This window comes from Myxocyprinus asiaticus, chromosome 23 (genome assembly GCF_019703515.2).
Source record: "Myxocyprinus asiaticus isolate MX2 ecotype Aquarium Trade chromosome 23, UBuf_Myxa_2, whole genome shotgun sequence".
NCBI lineage: Eukaryota > Metazoa > Chordata > Actinopteri > Cypriniformes > Catostomidae > Myxocyprinus > Myxocyprinus asiaticus.
The window spans coordinates 20,639,419-20,654,944 of record NC_059366.1 but is presented as its reverse complement, the minus strand read 5'-3'; the positions used below and the strand labels follow the sequence as shown (position 1 = coordinate 20,654,944).

The window sequence follows — 15,526 nt, the reverse complement described above, 5'->3', positions numbered from 1 at the left end:
TTCACTTGCCCCTTTAAAAATCCACTTGTCCTGGACAAGCGATAATGTCAAGCCCTGTCAAGTGTAAATAGGATTATATGTGGATAAACAATAATCTCTTGATGGCAGATTTTTGGGAAGGAAAAATGCTCTCCAGGTATGTGTTCGCCATACAGAGCAAAAGGTTTAATAGAATTCAGTAAGATGTACAGTGAACTTGACGACAATGGGATGCTGTATTAGGAAAATAAAACATGCGCAAAGAAATCAAGCACACTAGTATTAATAAACAATCATAAACATCACAATTATTAATAAATTATATCTAGGCACTCAACTCATATTAATATAGAATGTGCAATCACAGGCTTTGAACATGGCTCATCCAATCAAAAATTTAGAGTCTGTTTTAAAAAATACGTTTTAAATTGACAGATTCTTACTGTTCTGTGCAGGGCTAAAGGAGGCAGGCACACTGTCATTAGCATGTTTGGAATCCCACGGGACACAGCATTCACTGGCCCAGACACAGCAGATGCCAGGACCAGCGCTCTGACAAAGATCCACCTCAAGGAATGCCTCACACATTGTTCAGAATCATGCCAAAGAAACCACCAAACTCGTACATCGAGCTGAGGGGAACAGAAAAGATAGACCTTTTTAAAGTGTTAGAATTGGATGAATCTAACAAAATATGTCATGAACATTTCTGGCCGAAAAGCAGCGCATCCTCCTTTTCTGGTTCTAACGTGACATTTTCGAATTAGTAATGAAGGCTTGAGCTGTATTAAAGCAAGACACTGAATCTGTGGTGGAAGAAAGTAGTTCCTCTCATAAGAGCGTTTTAGGGACGAAAACCAGAAAATGTCTTGAGATAAAACCCTGAACGATGTCTTTAGGTGTGGTTACCACGTTATAAGTGGAATAATTGACTCCGGCCTGTTAAATTGTTTAAAAATAATGCACACCTGATGTGTAACGGTCACAACGCACAGGTATGCATTATTTTTCAATAATTCAACGGTCCATCGTCAATTATTCCTTACATATATCATGGTAATATGTGCTGTGCTGCCTTTAATTTGTACTGATTTAAATAAAATAAATGACTGTATTATAGTGAAATTCTATATGATAAAAAACATAATTTTTGGAAAATGCAAAATATAATTTCCTATTATAATTTGTATAATTTTGGAGTTAATTCTTGTTAGACCTGACGAAGACCCATTCAGTATCGAAACAATAAATTGGAACATTTAAGCAGTGAGCCGGGTTTTTCCTAATTTTTCTGAGAAATGTGACCTGGCCATGTTTTCATGAAATTTTCCCATTTACACATACAGTATGTCTTTCCAAATAGCTTATGAGTGAATGTTTTTCCCACCAACAAGGAGTTGTTTGACTAAATGGACTTCATTTGAAATCAATGTGGAAAAAAAATAACCCTGGCAAATGAGATGGTAGAATGAATATACTGCTGGTAACTAGGGATGGAAAGACACCACATGAAGAGCTTACCCTTTACTGACAACTGCTGTGTGTCCAAAGCGATTGACATCCAAATGAAGATTTGGTTTTGGCAGAACTGTCCACCCATCACATGCCGCAAAGGACAAACACAAATAATTATATATATATATATATATATATATATATATATATATATATATATATATATATATAAAATTAAAATAAAAAACTGTTGAAAAATATTGTGTTATTAGATCTAAACATGACATTATAACTTCCTTATATTCCTAAATCTAGCAATATCCCATTTAGGGGTGTAAATCTTTGTTGTAGCGAATAGCGAAGGTTTTCGATTCGATTCAGTTTGATTCACAATGAAATTTTGATTTGATTTGTTTAACGATTCGATTCTGCATTTTTAAAAAATAGCTTTAATAGGATTATTTAAATACTCCCCCTAATATGTCTTAGGCAAGAAAAAGAAAAAATACTTGATCAAAAGCCTCTTTGGAAAAAAAATCCCACATTAAATTTATGTACATACAGGCTTTTTGGAATACAACAGAGTGTAATGTGTCGATAAAATATTTTAGAGCCAAGAAAAACTACAAAAGTATTCCATATTCCCTAAAAAAAATATACTTTTATTTAATTTGCATGACTTTTCCAGGCCTAGAAAACACTAGCAATATCAACTACTGCCTTCAATGTTTTCTGCATGCCAAGTCCCCAAATAAACAATGATACCAGTAAAATGTAACTGTTTATCTATTGACCTGTTTCAGTGACATCACTTTTCTCTGCAGCCGCCATATTTGTGACCATCAGCGGGAGGAAACAATGGCGGTGAATGGAAAAACACCCATGAAATGATATCAAGTCCATGCCCAGTCTCATTAAAGGTTCATACATGTCTGAAGACAACACAGATATTGGCAAATTGAACTTTTGCGGATATTTAAAGATATTTTATCCACGATTCACCTAGGTACGCCAGCGAGTCTAATGTGTGACTGGCAAGTTCACACACGCCCACGAGTACATCACTGTAAACATCTCTCATTCAGAAGTTAAAAAATGTTTTTGTGTTGTTTTCTGGTCTGATTTAGTCACAGTATTTAAAAAACTTCAGTGATGTACACTGTTTTGTCGAATCAATCATTGACCAACACTAACGATTCTCAATTCAAAAATCATATTTCAAGATCAATGAATATAGATCGGCAGGATTAGTAATCGATACATCGAGAAAATTTGTGAATCGTTACACCCCTAATTCACTGACAGAGACATCAGTGTGTATTGAGCTGTACGTATTTGTCCAGGTTACATGAGCTCAGTGGCATATGTTCCTCGCAGGCTGCCTGATCGGACACACTCTTTGCTTGTTACACGCTCTTTAGTTCAGTAATTAGCTGCGCTCATGGTCAGTTAATCAATATGGAGAGAAAAAAAAAACAAAGACTCTCATGACCTACATATTTTGCTGCTAGATACACAGTGCATACATGTACGTAGTTGACATGAAATATTTTTGGTAAATTGACATGTCCTGCGTTGACATGCTATAGTCTACTTAAAACTATTAAAAAGATTTTTGCTAATTCTTTTATAAATAGTACACACACAGCTTAAGTACACATGAAAAAAAATGACTTTATGTAAAATTAACCTGTGTCAAACTGCAGGTCCATTTAAAATGAACTAGTGAAGGCAAAAAGCTGATTAAAAATGGTAAAAACAAATAAAGACATAAGATATACACTTTCCCTTATACAAATTTGAAAATTTTGATGTTGATAAAACAAAGTTGATGAATATCTTGTGTAAGCTACCCATATTCGGACAGATGTGTCAAGAAACAATACAGTTTATAAACACTGATAACAACTACTGGGAAGCTCTTATGCTCAAGTTAAAAAATAAATAAATAAATAAAAAATAAAAAAACATAAAAAGATTACAAGAAAGAGAGTGAGCGAGAGAGTGAGAATCAACCTTAGCATCGAACATCTTCCTGCCTTCAGCATGCCTAGAGCACCATTAATGACAGCACCAGAGATTAACACCACACATTACTTCTGCCCAGCATTGCACTGCATCACTGAGATACCACCAACACACAAAACATAAACAACAGTGCACTTCTGTCTAGCTATAGTGAGTAAAGATTCCTTTTAGATGACATTTTGTTGTATTCAGAGCCTCTGCTGTCAGGAGAACAATCTTTAATCACCATGTTTACACATTTTACCCCTATTTTCACGCTCTAGCAGAGTAAAATATATGTAACCTAATTCAAAAGGAGTACCAAAAAACTAACTGCATGAGACACATAACACAGATCAGCATAACAACATAACTTTGACAATGGCAATAAATAATAGGGTTGGGGGGAAATCAGTTCAACGATGCACGGATCAGCTACGATTCTGAATCAATCTGGATTCATTTTAAAAGATTTAATAATACTTTGGTTTATTTTAAAATCAAACATTAGAGATACAGGTCAGTGCCATGTGGTGTGCAGCACTGAAAAACAGAAATGAGGGAATGTTTGCGACGGCATTTATAACATGAAAAGATGCACTTAATACTGTGCAGACAAACATACATGGGGGCATTCAGATAAGTTTAACAATGTTCTGTATCATGAACTCATCATGAAGGGAATACATGAATTTATACAGGAATTGATCACAAGGACACAATGTACCACAAGCTCAAATATTGATCACTTTTACACTGTTGCTGAAAAACTGAGATTGAGGATCAAGGAGCAATGAAAATCGTTTTGAAATTGGATCATGATTCCCTAAACTGAAATTGATTGGAATAGTGAGGTGCATAAAGATTCCCACCTCTGCTAAATATGATAAAAAAAAAGCAAGTCTACTAATAGGGAACAACTAAATCCAGAGGCAGACTACAATGTTTTCAGTCTGATAACCAAAGCATTTACCATTTTTGTCATGTTAGCCAGCAGAAATGACTTTAAAAGAAACCGGATCCAGGCCTCTGTAGGCTTAATCTGAGCATGTAATGGCTGCGTGACTTTTGCAATGCTCCTTAAAAGCCATCACACACTTTCAAAGCCAAGAGACTAAACCAACAGACTGCCGTAACATTAATATGTAAATTTGGCATTTACCCCACAGAGTTCTCAGGCAAACAGGGAGCAGTTGGGAAAGTGTGTGGCCAGGTTGCAAACAGCCCTCTTGAGTGTAGTACAAACTGAGCTGCAGTTTCACTAAGATCACACTAGACTACATATCCAGTTTCATCTCAGAAAACAGACCAAATGCCTGCACAAAGGATTGGTGATTTGGCTTTGTAGTGACTCTTTTTGGTGATGTTACAGCAGAATTTAACACAGTTATCTGGAAAGGATAAAAAAAAAAATATCCTGGAATGGCAGGTAATCTTCAGTAAAATTTCTAACACCATTCTTTTAACAAATGTAATACCTAAAAGTAAAAATTCTCCATTTTTTTAACAAAGTAAATATCACCCAACATTGCAGACCATCACACATCATTCTGTCCACAGTCTGGCGATGAAGTGATTCAAGAATCAAGACATCCCTGAGTTCTTAAGTGAGCCCAGGGGAATGAGAGGAAGGGCTTGCACCAGATAAAGTGGTCCAAACATCCATAGATCTAAAGGTAACACCCAGACTCCCTAAAATGGTACAACTGCTCCTGATAGTCATCATTGGCTCTGTCTACATTTCATTTCCTCACAGGATATTGGCTCATGTCCCACCACTAATGTACTTGAGACAAAGAAAAGACAGAGAAAACATTGAATGACAAGACCAGTTAGAACAAATGTAGAGAAGAGGAGATGCAGTAGGAAGGAAAGCAAACCAAATTTAATTGCGAGCTTAATAAAATATGTTTTTGTGCCGAGGCAATCTGCTCTACCTAGTCTGTTGGTTGTATAAAAAACAGTCTGTGCGGGGGAGAAAAACACTGCTTTCCAGCACCTCTCGGCAAGAGTGCTACAATTTTAATTAGGGTTCATTTTCCCTGAATCTAATAAGGCCACGTCCACACTAACACCGTGTCCTAACCAGCCACGATGCAGTGCCACGACACTCGATAAAAGGTATCTTTTCCATGTTAATGTTAGGGTTTTGTCCTAACCAGCCACGACAAGCGACAGGACTTTCTATTTTTGAAATGGTTTCTATTTATGTAATGTCACGCCGGCCAGCGCAGTCAACAAATGGGTCTAAAATTAGCCGGTTCAGAACAACTTGATTTTGGCTGAGGGTGTCACGCACCTAACGAATATTGTGCTTGAGATCTCGCTTCAGCCGGAGCTCTGTCACACACACACAGTTTCAGAATGGCAGTGGGGAGACATACCGGCTCATTCTGACTTTCTCTCTGCTTCCCTGTCACGTGGAGATTGGCGAAATAACAACAGGAGTACCGCTTGAACATAAACAATCATAACAAACTGAATAAGGATGTGATTCATAAAGTAACTTTTCCCTGTGTATGTGTGTGATCGTGTATTTATCCCCTCAGGACTTGACACAGAAAGCGTTACGGAGCTTAATTGAGAAAATGAGATGTGTTCAATAAACATACTGTTTATCCGTCTGTGATTGCTCTGTGGGTTTTTTTACGTTTTATTGTCAATTATCCTCATTTTAGTGTATAAATATCGCGGTGTCACGTCGCACCTTGTGTGGACAGACAGTTTGTTGTCGCTGGAATCTGATCATGTCGCGTCTGGTTAGGACAAGGTGTAATGCATTTTCGTTTGAAAACACATCTTTTTCTCTACGTTTTGGCATTCCGTCCACACTGAGATGGCGTTTTTGTCTGCAAAAATTTAGCTTTTCGAAAACGCTCTCCCAAGTGGATAAATTTGCAAACGCCGTCTTTGCGCTGTAATGTGGACTGCGGTGTCATGTGATGCAGTCATGTGATCCATTCAACCAAAACAATGAAGATGGCAGCCCGTGTTGTAGCGGCATTGTTGTGCCTGATATTCACTTTGATAGCGTTGTTAAAGATAAATGTTACTTTGTACAGCCTTCACATTGTATTCCTTCAAAGGAAACAGGAAGTTTACTCGTAATTGGTGTCCGGCGACGGAACACGAGAATAATTGCGTTTCAGACCATACATGCACAGGCGATTTTCCGCATGCACAGTAAGGGGATTTAAGCGTTTTCATACATTTCAGTGTGGATGAGCAACTTTTGGAAAATGTTTAAAAATGGCAGCGTGGACGGAGAGCGTTTTGAAAATGAAAACGCCGTTTTCAAATGTATCTTAATTAATGTAGACGTAGTATGTTCTTCGCTGATGATGGGAAAGAAAAAACTTTTCAGTATGTAGCAAGACAGTACAGCAGTATTGGGACATACTAGTACACTGTAAAAAAAAATTATATTCATATTTAATGCCTTTTTAGTTTAATTGAATTGTAACTGAATTGAATGAAACAAAGTTTTTCTCACAAATTAAAACGAAATCTGAACTGATTGAATGCAGTTGTAAAACTACAATTGGATGTCTTTATAACAACTTTACTTAAGTTTACTGAATTTTAAGGCCTGTTGCTGTAAAGTTAGTTTTACTAGTTACTTTAATTGTCAAGTAAACCCTACAAGTTTTGCACTGCAGTACGGTCTCTTCTTGAAAGACACACATTATTGTTTGAATCGGAGGTACATAAATGTCAACACTTGACACAAACCTTAGTAATGGTGATACTTAAACATCATTAAGTAAAAGATGAGTTCTTAACATCACCACATAACTAATAATCAACAGTAATGGCAAAAACAATAACATCAGCACAAACCAAATCTGCAAATAGCAAAAAAATAAGCTGACAACACTAACTTCATTATTTATTCATGCTGCAATGCATGCTGAGAGCTGGCTTTGTTTGTCCAGACAACTTTGTTAAAGGAATAGTTCACCCAAAAATGAAAATTCTTTCATCATTTACTCACCCTTATGCCATCCCAGATGTGTATGACTTGGACTCAATATCATAATTTTCACACAGGTGTGGTGTTCACATTCAAACCGACTAACACCGGTATTACCGCTGGTTGGATGCTAAGTGGTACTATATGGGATCATTTTCATTAAGCAATAGCCCATACAATAACGCAAGGCAGCTTGATTTCAAATTTTGAACTTTATTTGTTATTTATTTTAACTAAAAATTAAAATGAAATTGAAAAAAATTAAGTGCAATTAAAATGTGTTGTTCAACTTTTTGAAAGATGGCTTTTCAACAGTTGTGAAGGGCAACATCTCTTTGGCAACAAACCTACTTCATCCATGCATTCTCTCCATCATGGGCTACCAGTCGGGTATTTCGTTTGTGGGTTGTTGGGTTTAATGTTGGTGTTTTATCACCCCTGGAGTTCACAAGTTCAAATCTCAGGGCGTGCTGAGTGACTCCAGCCAGGTCTCCTAAGCAACCAAATTGGCCCGGTTGCTAGGGAGAGTAGAGTCACATGGGTTGACGGTTTCAGATGCAGAGGCAACTGAGATTCGTCCTCCGCCACCCGGATTAAGGCGTGTCACTACGCCACCACGAGGACTTAGAGTGCATTGGGAATTGGGCATTCCAGATTGGGGAGAAAAAGGGGAAAAAAGTGTTTTTTTTTTAGTGTTTTATTACCTTTCATCCAAGGACCCAGTTTAGCTGCTTCGGAAGTGTAACGACTTTGAATGTGTGCGAATGAATTTGTTTTGTTCCCTCCAAGGGCTGGACATTATGCAAGAAATATGTTCATGATATATTTATTAAAAAAATAGCCAATTACATTGTCAACCCCCCGGCTCAGGGATCGGTGAATATTCTTGCTTTAGTGATTTTGCACTGAAAATTAAATTCATTTATTGAAAAAACAAAAAACTTAAACCAAAAACATTTCTAAATTCAAATTGCACTTCAAACTAAACAAAAAAGCAATTAAAATAACGAAGTGGTCAAAAAAAAAACAAAAAACAAATCATATATAACCTTTCCATTTACCATCACGCCCATCTATGACAACAGGCAGAAAATTTCTTATACAAATTAAGATCTAAAAACAATTATAAATGTAACAATAATTATAATGATGATGATAATCACTGAAATATAAATCATGGTTTGAGATGAATGTGTTTTTTGTATTATTTTATTATTTAATCACAGATGTATAGGCTATATATAAAGTGACCCTGCAGAGTTGCGCTCAAAACAAACTGCATTTGCAGCATTCTCATAGACGATACTATTCTTGCAATTTATTTTCAGAAGACTGAAACAAAGAAAGAGGGAGAACCCTTTACATACGCGTTTTCCAAGAGACTGCAGGCCTCCGAACAAACAGCGCATCAGACATGCGCATAGACGGCTTTTCTGTCATCTGTTCTTAAAAATATAATAAAGTGTGCTTCTTCAAGCGCATGTCTGTGTGTCTAACAGCATTTCTTGTGTCATTCCGAATCCGAGGCTTCTTTCAGTTACCCACCACACAAAATATATTCGTTACCTGCAATTAAACGTCTTCTGTCAGTGTGCGTACTTTGTTGCCTGTGTAATTTGATATATAGGTAAAGAACATCTAGCTTTCAATGTGTTATTTAATTTAATTTATCATGGGTCGCAAACTCTTCATTAGGCAACTATTCTTTGTTTAAGGCTATTCTATTCATTAGGCTATTGTATTGATATTGGAAGTTCTATTCATAATGTTTCCCCCTTTTACCTGGTATAAAATTTCACTCCGGTGTTGTCCCTTGTACCGAATAAAACCGGTAACACCATTCACCGTGGCAACCCTAGTATGACTTTCTTTCATCTGCTGAACTCAAATGAAGATTTAGAATTTGTCAGCTCTTTTGGTCCATACATGCAAGTGAATGTGTGCCAAAATTTTGAAGCTCCAAAAATCACATAAGTCAGCATAAAGGTAATCCACAAGATTCCAGTGGATAAATCAATATATTCAGAAGCAATATGATAGTGTAGGTGTGGGTGAGAAACCAGATTTGCAAAGGAGATAAATTCAATTCAAAAGAGAATTACTATTGCACTCAATGCAATAATAATCAATTAACAGCAATTTAACCTGAATAATTCCTTGTTACACAAGGTTGTGCTGTTTCATACAGTACACACTGCAGTAAGCCTGCTGGTGATTAGAAAATGGCCTAATTTGCTGCTTTAAGGAGTTAAGTGAGTGGAGTAGATTTTCAGCCAATGCATCAGTGGTCATGATGGATATGTGGACAGACTTTTAAAGCCAATATGAATAAAGCCATTCAGGGCTGTCCAAGCAAACTTGGGAGTCTACACAAATGCAATCAGACAAAGTGGCTTGAGCACACTGAACCAAGCCAAAATAAATGACCACTTCCAACACCCAGAGACACAGAACCAAAACCAGCATGATACATTGAGTCCATAAGCCCTTGCCTTTTCTTGAAGCGAAGACTATACAAAACAGGATCAGACATTAACTTTTTTATTATTATTATTATTAAAGAGAAATGTTTGTTTTGTCCTTTGGAGTTGATTTTCATTAAAATTCTTGTTTTATTAATTTTATGGTGCATTTTCAATTCATATAAAAGAAATTATCTGAACAATTACAGTTGTCAATTAATAAATCAAATCAACATTACTTACAAAAGTAACTGTAAATAATGCACAAGATCTTTTAACACAATAAACTCTGCCAGAATGCATTTTAAATATTGGCTGGTCCCTATATGTTAAATTTTTCATTCTCTTCTGTTGACTGTCATGGTAAACTCTGATGTAATTGCAAGTTTTGGAGTTGTTGAGGATGATTTCTTCATGTTCAGTATTTTTTAGGAGCTCATTTTAGCAACACTCACCTCTGAGATATTGAATTCAGATATCTGACAGCTACACGTCACTACTTTGTCTGTGAGGGCACTGAACTCATAACTAACTAGATTGTACAATTTTGAAATACATAAAATGTTACAAAACAGATGAAAACAGAATTTTACTATGTCCACTCACTAAATTTCAGTGGCATTTTTGCTCTGAGCCTTGGTTAATTTTTGACTCTGGCTGAAATGGAGAAGTGGGGGGAGTTGGACCAACTGCTAAAAAAGTCTGAAAGTCAGTAGTTGCCAGTTTATTATTCCATACTAATTAAAGGATGTAACATTGTGTGTTAATTTTGACAGATCATTTTCGTAAGTATATGTTCATAATAAATTTTTTACTGGCTTGCACAATGCCTTTCCTCAGTTCTCACTCGTTCTTTGTCTCCCCCTCCATTGGTTCCCTCCTGTCTTAGGTACTATAAAAGAGAGTCAAAACAGATATTCATAAAAGAGCAGACACCATCTGGCCTGCTGGCATTCTACTGTTTTTATGAGGATTTAATGCTGGCTAAATATTACTGTCAGCACTGAAAGGAAAGATTCAAATCACTCACTGATATTTCTCATTAAATCTCCCATTCAAAAACTCACAAAGACATCTCACAAAGTTGCTGATGACAGTAATAAACCTAGTGCGTTTGCCAGTCTCCACTGGCACAATGTAAACTCAATTCATTTTTGTCCTGGAAAAAGAAGGGCTAAATTGTCATGTGTATTTTGTTGATTCGTGTCTTTTATTTTGAAACGTTTAGTTCCTGTTCCCTTGTCATGTGATTTCATGTTTTCCCTCCATGTTCATGTGTCAAGTTTTCATTGGTTGATTGTTTAATTAGCTTGTTATCAGTTTTGTTTGTTCAGTGGTTTATGTTCTCCCATGTCTTGTATTTAAGCCCTCATGTTTTCCATTGTCCTTTGTCAAGTACTGAATGTGAATGTGTCAAGTCAAGTCAAGTCATGTCTATAGTCAAGTCATAGTCAAGTTCATGATTATGTTTTATGTTTCACGTTTGCAGTTAGGGTTATTGGTTATCACGTTTGTAAATAAACTGCACTTGGGTTCTTCATCTTCACGTCATCGTCTTTGTCATTGCCATTGCCAGCAGCACTACGTTACAGAATACTTGACCGAATAATGAACCCAGCAGTTTGGCTCATACGGCTACGTCAGGGGAATCGTCCCCTGGAGGATTACGTAGAGGACTTTTGCGCTCTGGCCAGCCAGGTGGATTTTAATGTGGTCGCCCTCAAGGACATTTTTAGGGTGGGGTTAAGTGAGCCGATCTCCTCCTTGATGCCTGGCGGTCGCAGTTCCCTCAGCCTGGCTCAATATATCAAATCAAAAATCAAATCAAATCACTTTATTGTCACAAAGCCATATACACAAGTGCAATGGTGTGTGAAATTCTTGGGTGCAGTTCCGATCAACATAGCAATCGTGACAGTGATGAGACATATACCAATTTACAATAACATCAAATTAACACAGCACAATTTAAACATCTGATATACACATAATAACACTCAACAATATACAAATAATAACATACACTGTACAGTATACAATACGCACTATATAGATACACATTATTCAATAAAAATAAAAAATAAAAATATATAAAAAAGTATATATAGTATATATAGAATGTACAGTATTGTACTGTATTGACATTCAGGCTGTCGGTTGATAGTCAGTTGTTAAGAGAGAATATAATATAATAATAATATAATTTATGACAGTCCAGTGTGAGATATAAGAGTAAGGGTAATAAAGTGCAGTGCTGATGTATTTTGATCGTGGTAGATCAAGAGTTCAGAAGTCTGATTGCTTGGGGGAAGAAGCTGTCATGGGGTCGGCTGGTGCGGGTCCTGATGCTGCGATACTGCCTACCTGATGGTAGCAGTGAGAACAGCCCATGGCTCGGGTGGCTGGAGTCTCTGATGATCCTCCAAGCTTTTTTCACACACCGCCTTGTATATATTTCCTGGAGGGAGGGAAGCTCACCTCCGATGATGTGTCTGGCAGTTCGCACCACCCTTTGCAGTGCTTTGCGGTTGTGGGCGGTGCTATTGCCGTACCAGGCGGAGATGCAGCCAGTCAGGATGCTCTCTACAGTGCAGGTGTAGAACCGTGTGAGGATGTGGCGGTTCATTCCAAACTTCCTCAGCCGTCTCAGGAAGAAGAGGCGCTGATGAGCCTTCTTCACAACAACTTCAGTGTGGATGGACCATGTGAGTTCCTCAGTGATGTGGACACCCAGGAACTTGAAGCTGCTGACTCTCTCCACTGGTGCTCCATTGATGGTGATGGGACTGTGTTCTCTGTCTTTTCTTCTGAAGTCCACCACAAGCTCCTTTGTCTTACTGATGTTGAGGGAGAGGTTGTGCTCCTGACACCAGTGTGTCAGAGTGTGCACCTCCTCTCTGTAGGCTGTTTCATCATTGTCAGAGATCAGACCTACCACCGTCGTGTCATCAGCAAACTTAATGATGGCATTGGAGCTATGTGTTGCCACACAGCCATGTGTGTACAAGGAATACAGTAGTGGGCTGAGAACACAGCCCTGTGGGGCTCCAGTGTTGAGGGTCAGTGATGAGGAGATGTTGTTGCCTATTCTAACCACCTTGCGTCTGCTTGACAGGAAGCTGCACAGCGAGCTGTTTAAGCCCAGAGCCCTGAGTTTCACATCAAGCTTGGAGGGCACTAAGGTGTTGAATGCTGAGCTGTAGTCTACAAACAGCATTCTCACATAAGTGTTCTTTTTTTCCAGGTGGGAGAGAGCAGTGTGTATTGTAGATGCAATGGCATCATCAGTGGAGCGGTTGTTGCGGTAAGCAAACTGCAACGGGTCAAGAGAAAGAGACAGTACAGAGCAGATGTAATCTCTGATTAGTCTCTCAAAGCATTTGCTGATGATGGGGGTCAGAGCAACAGGACGCCAGTCATTTAAGCAAGTTATTTTTGATTGCTTTGGAACAGGCACAATGGTGGATGTTTTAAAGCATGTGGGGACTACAGACAAAGAGACAGAAAGGTTGAAAATGTCCATAAAAACACCAGCCAGCTGGTTCGCGCACGCTCTGATGACGTGGCCCGGAATGCCGTCTGGGCCCGCGGCTTTGCGGATATTCGCCCATCGGAAGGATCAGGTTACATCCACTACAGAGACGGAGAGTGAACTAACCTCTGTAGCTTCAGCCGGGAGAGCTCTCTCCGCGAAGGCGGTGTTATTTCCCTCAAAACAAGCATAAAAAGTATTTAGCTCATCCGGGAGAGAGGCAGCGGTGTTCATGGAGGAGTTTTTATTCCCTTTAAAGTCCGTGATGATGTTAATTCACTGCCACATGCTTCTAGAGTTGGTGGTGTTAAACTGTCCTTCAATCTTGCTCCTGTACTGGCGTTTTGCGGTTCTGATAGTTTTTCGGAGGGCATAACTGGCTTGTTTATGCTCCTCCGCGTTCCCGGAATTAAAAGCGGAGGTCCGCACATTAAGTGCCGCGCAAACATCATTATTTATCCATGGTTTCTGATTCGGATAGATCCGTATTGTTCTGGTCGGAACGACGTCCTCCATGCACTTTTTGATGAAACACATTACACTATCAGCGTAAAGCTCGATGTCGTCATCAGAGGCGGACCGGAACATCTCCCAGTCCGTGTGATCAAAACAGTCTTGTAGCATGGAATCTGATTGGTCCGACCAACACTGGATCGTTCTGATGGTGGGTGCTTCCTGTTTCAGTTTCTGCCTGTAAGCGGGCAGAAGCAGAATGGAAGAGTGGTCCGATTTGCCAAATGGTGGGCGGGGGAGGGATTTGTAGCCATCCCGGAAGGGAGAGTAGCAATGGTCCAAAACTCGGTCCCCTCGTGTGTTGAAACTAATGTGCTGTTGGTATTTTGGTGCGACTGATTTTAAACTGGCTTTATTAATGTCCCTGGTCACAATGAACGCGGCCTCAGGGTGCGCGGTTTCCTGCTCACTTATACTCCCATACAGTTCCTTGAGTGCCCGGTCTGTGTCGGCTTGTGGGGGAATGTACACAGCTGTGATAATGACTGCTGTGAATTCCCTCGGTAGCCAGAATGGTCGATACAGAAGCATGAGAAATTCCAGATCAGGAGAGCAGAAAGACTTGATAGAATGTACATTCCTCTGATCACACCAGGATTTGTTGATCATAAAACATACACCACCTCCTCTGCTTTTACCTGAGAGGTCTTTCGCCAGGTCAAGTTTCGGTAAGGCAGATAATGCAGCAGTCCCTTGTATCTCGTTGGAAAGAGATCCGCGCTTTCAGCTCGCAGAGCTTGTTATCCAGAGACTGAACGTTTGCCAGTAGAATAGTGGGTAGCGGGGGTCGATTTGCGTGGCGTCTTACTCTGATGAGAACGCCGGCTCTGTTTCCCCTTTTCCTTTTGCGTTTCCGCGGCCGTGCTGCCCAGACAAAGGGCTCCGCTTGCATGTTTGTAAACAGCGGGTCAGCATTGAGAAATTTGAAGTCCGGTTTACGGTGTGAAATTGCTGAACCAATGTCCAAAAGTGTTTGTCTGTCGTAGACAATAAGGCAGACAACATCCAAGACAAAAAACATAAGAATTGTGAACAAAACAAACAAAACACTACTGTGTTGTGTCGGAGCTCGCAACGCAGCAGCCATACTCGGCGCCATCTTGAGTCCGTATCGACCTCGCCCTACAGATCATTGGTTCCACGTTCACTGTGGGGGAGGCGGATGCCGAGCTAGAGGTCCACGTCATGGCCGCCGCCGAGCCACAGTTCCACGACATGGTCGCTGCCAAGCCAAAGTTCCTAGTCATGGCTGCCAAACCAGAGTTCCTAGTCGTGGTCGCTAAGCTAGCGCCATCTTTTGCCCCGAATCATCAGCCTGCTCCATGCCACGTCACAGCAACGCCTCAGCCTGCTCCATGCCACGTCACAGCAACGCCTCAGCCTGCTCCATGCCACGTCACAGCCACACCTGAGCAGTTGGACCTGGAGATGGTTCCCACCCTTATACCCACCCTTAGTTCTCCTGAGCAGGCAAGGGGAACTTTCTGCCCTCCGACCCCGCCTGGACCCTCCGAGCCCTGGATTTCGCCTTGGCCTGTTGGTCCCTCGACATTGCCTCAGCTCTGCATTCCCTCGGCTCCACTGCGGTCCTTCAGCCTGTCGGCT

At 39.6% G+C, this 15,526-nt stretch overlaps 1 pseudogene; it reads right to left on the bottom strand.

Moving 5' to 3' along the window:
- Positions 1–15,526, bottom strand: part of LOC127414331 (attractin-like protein 1) — a 491,512-nt pseudogene that overhangs the window by 399,341 nt on the left and 76,645 nt on the right.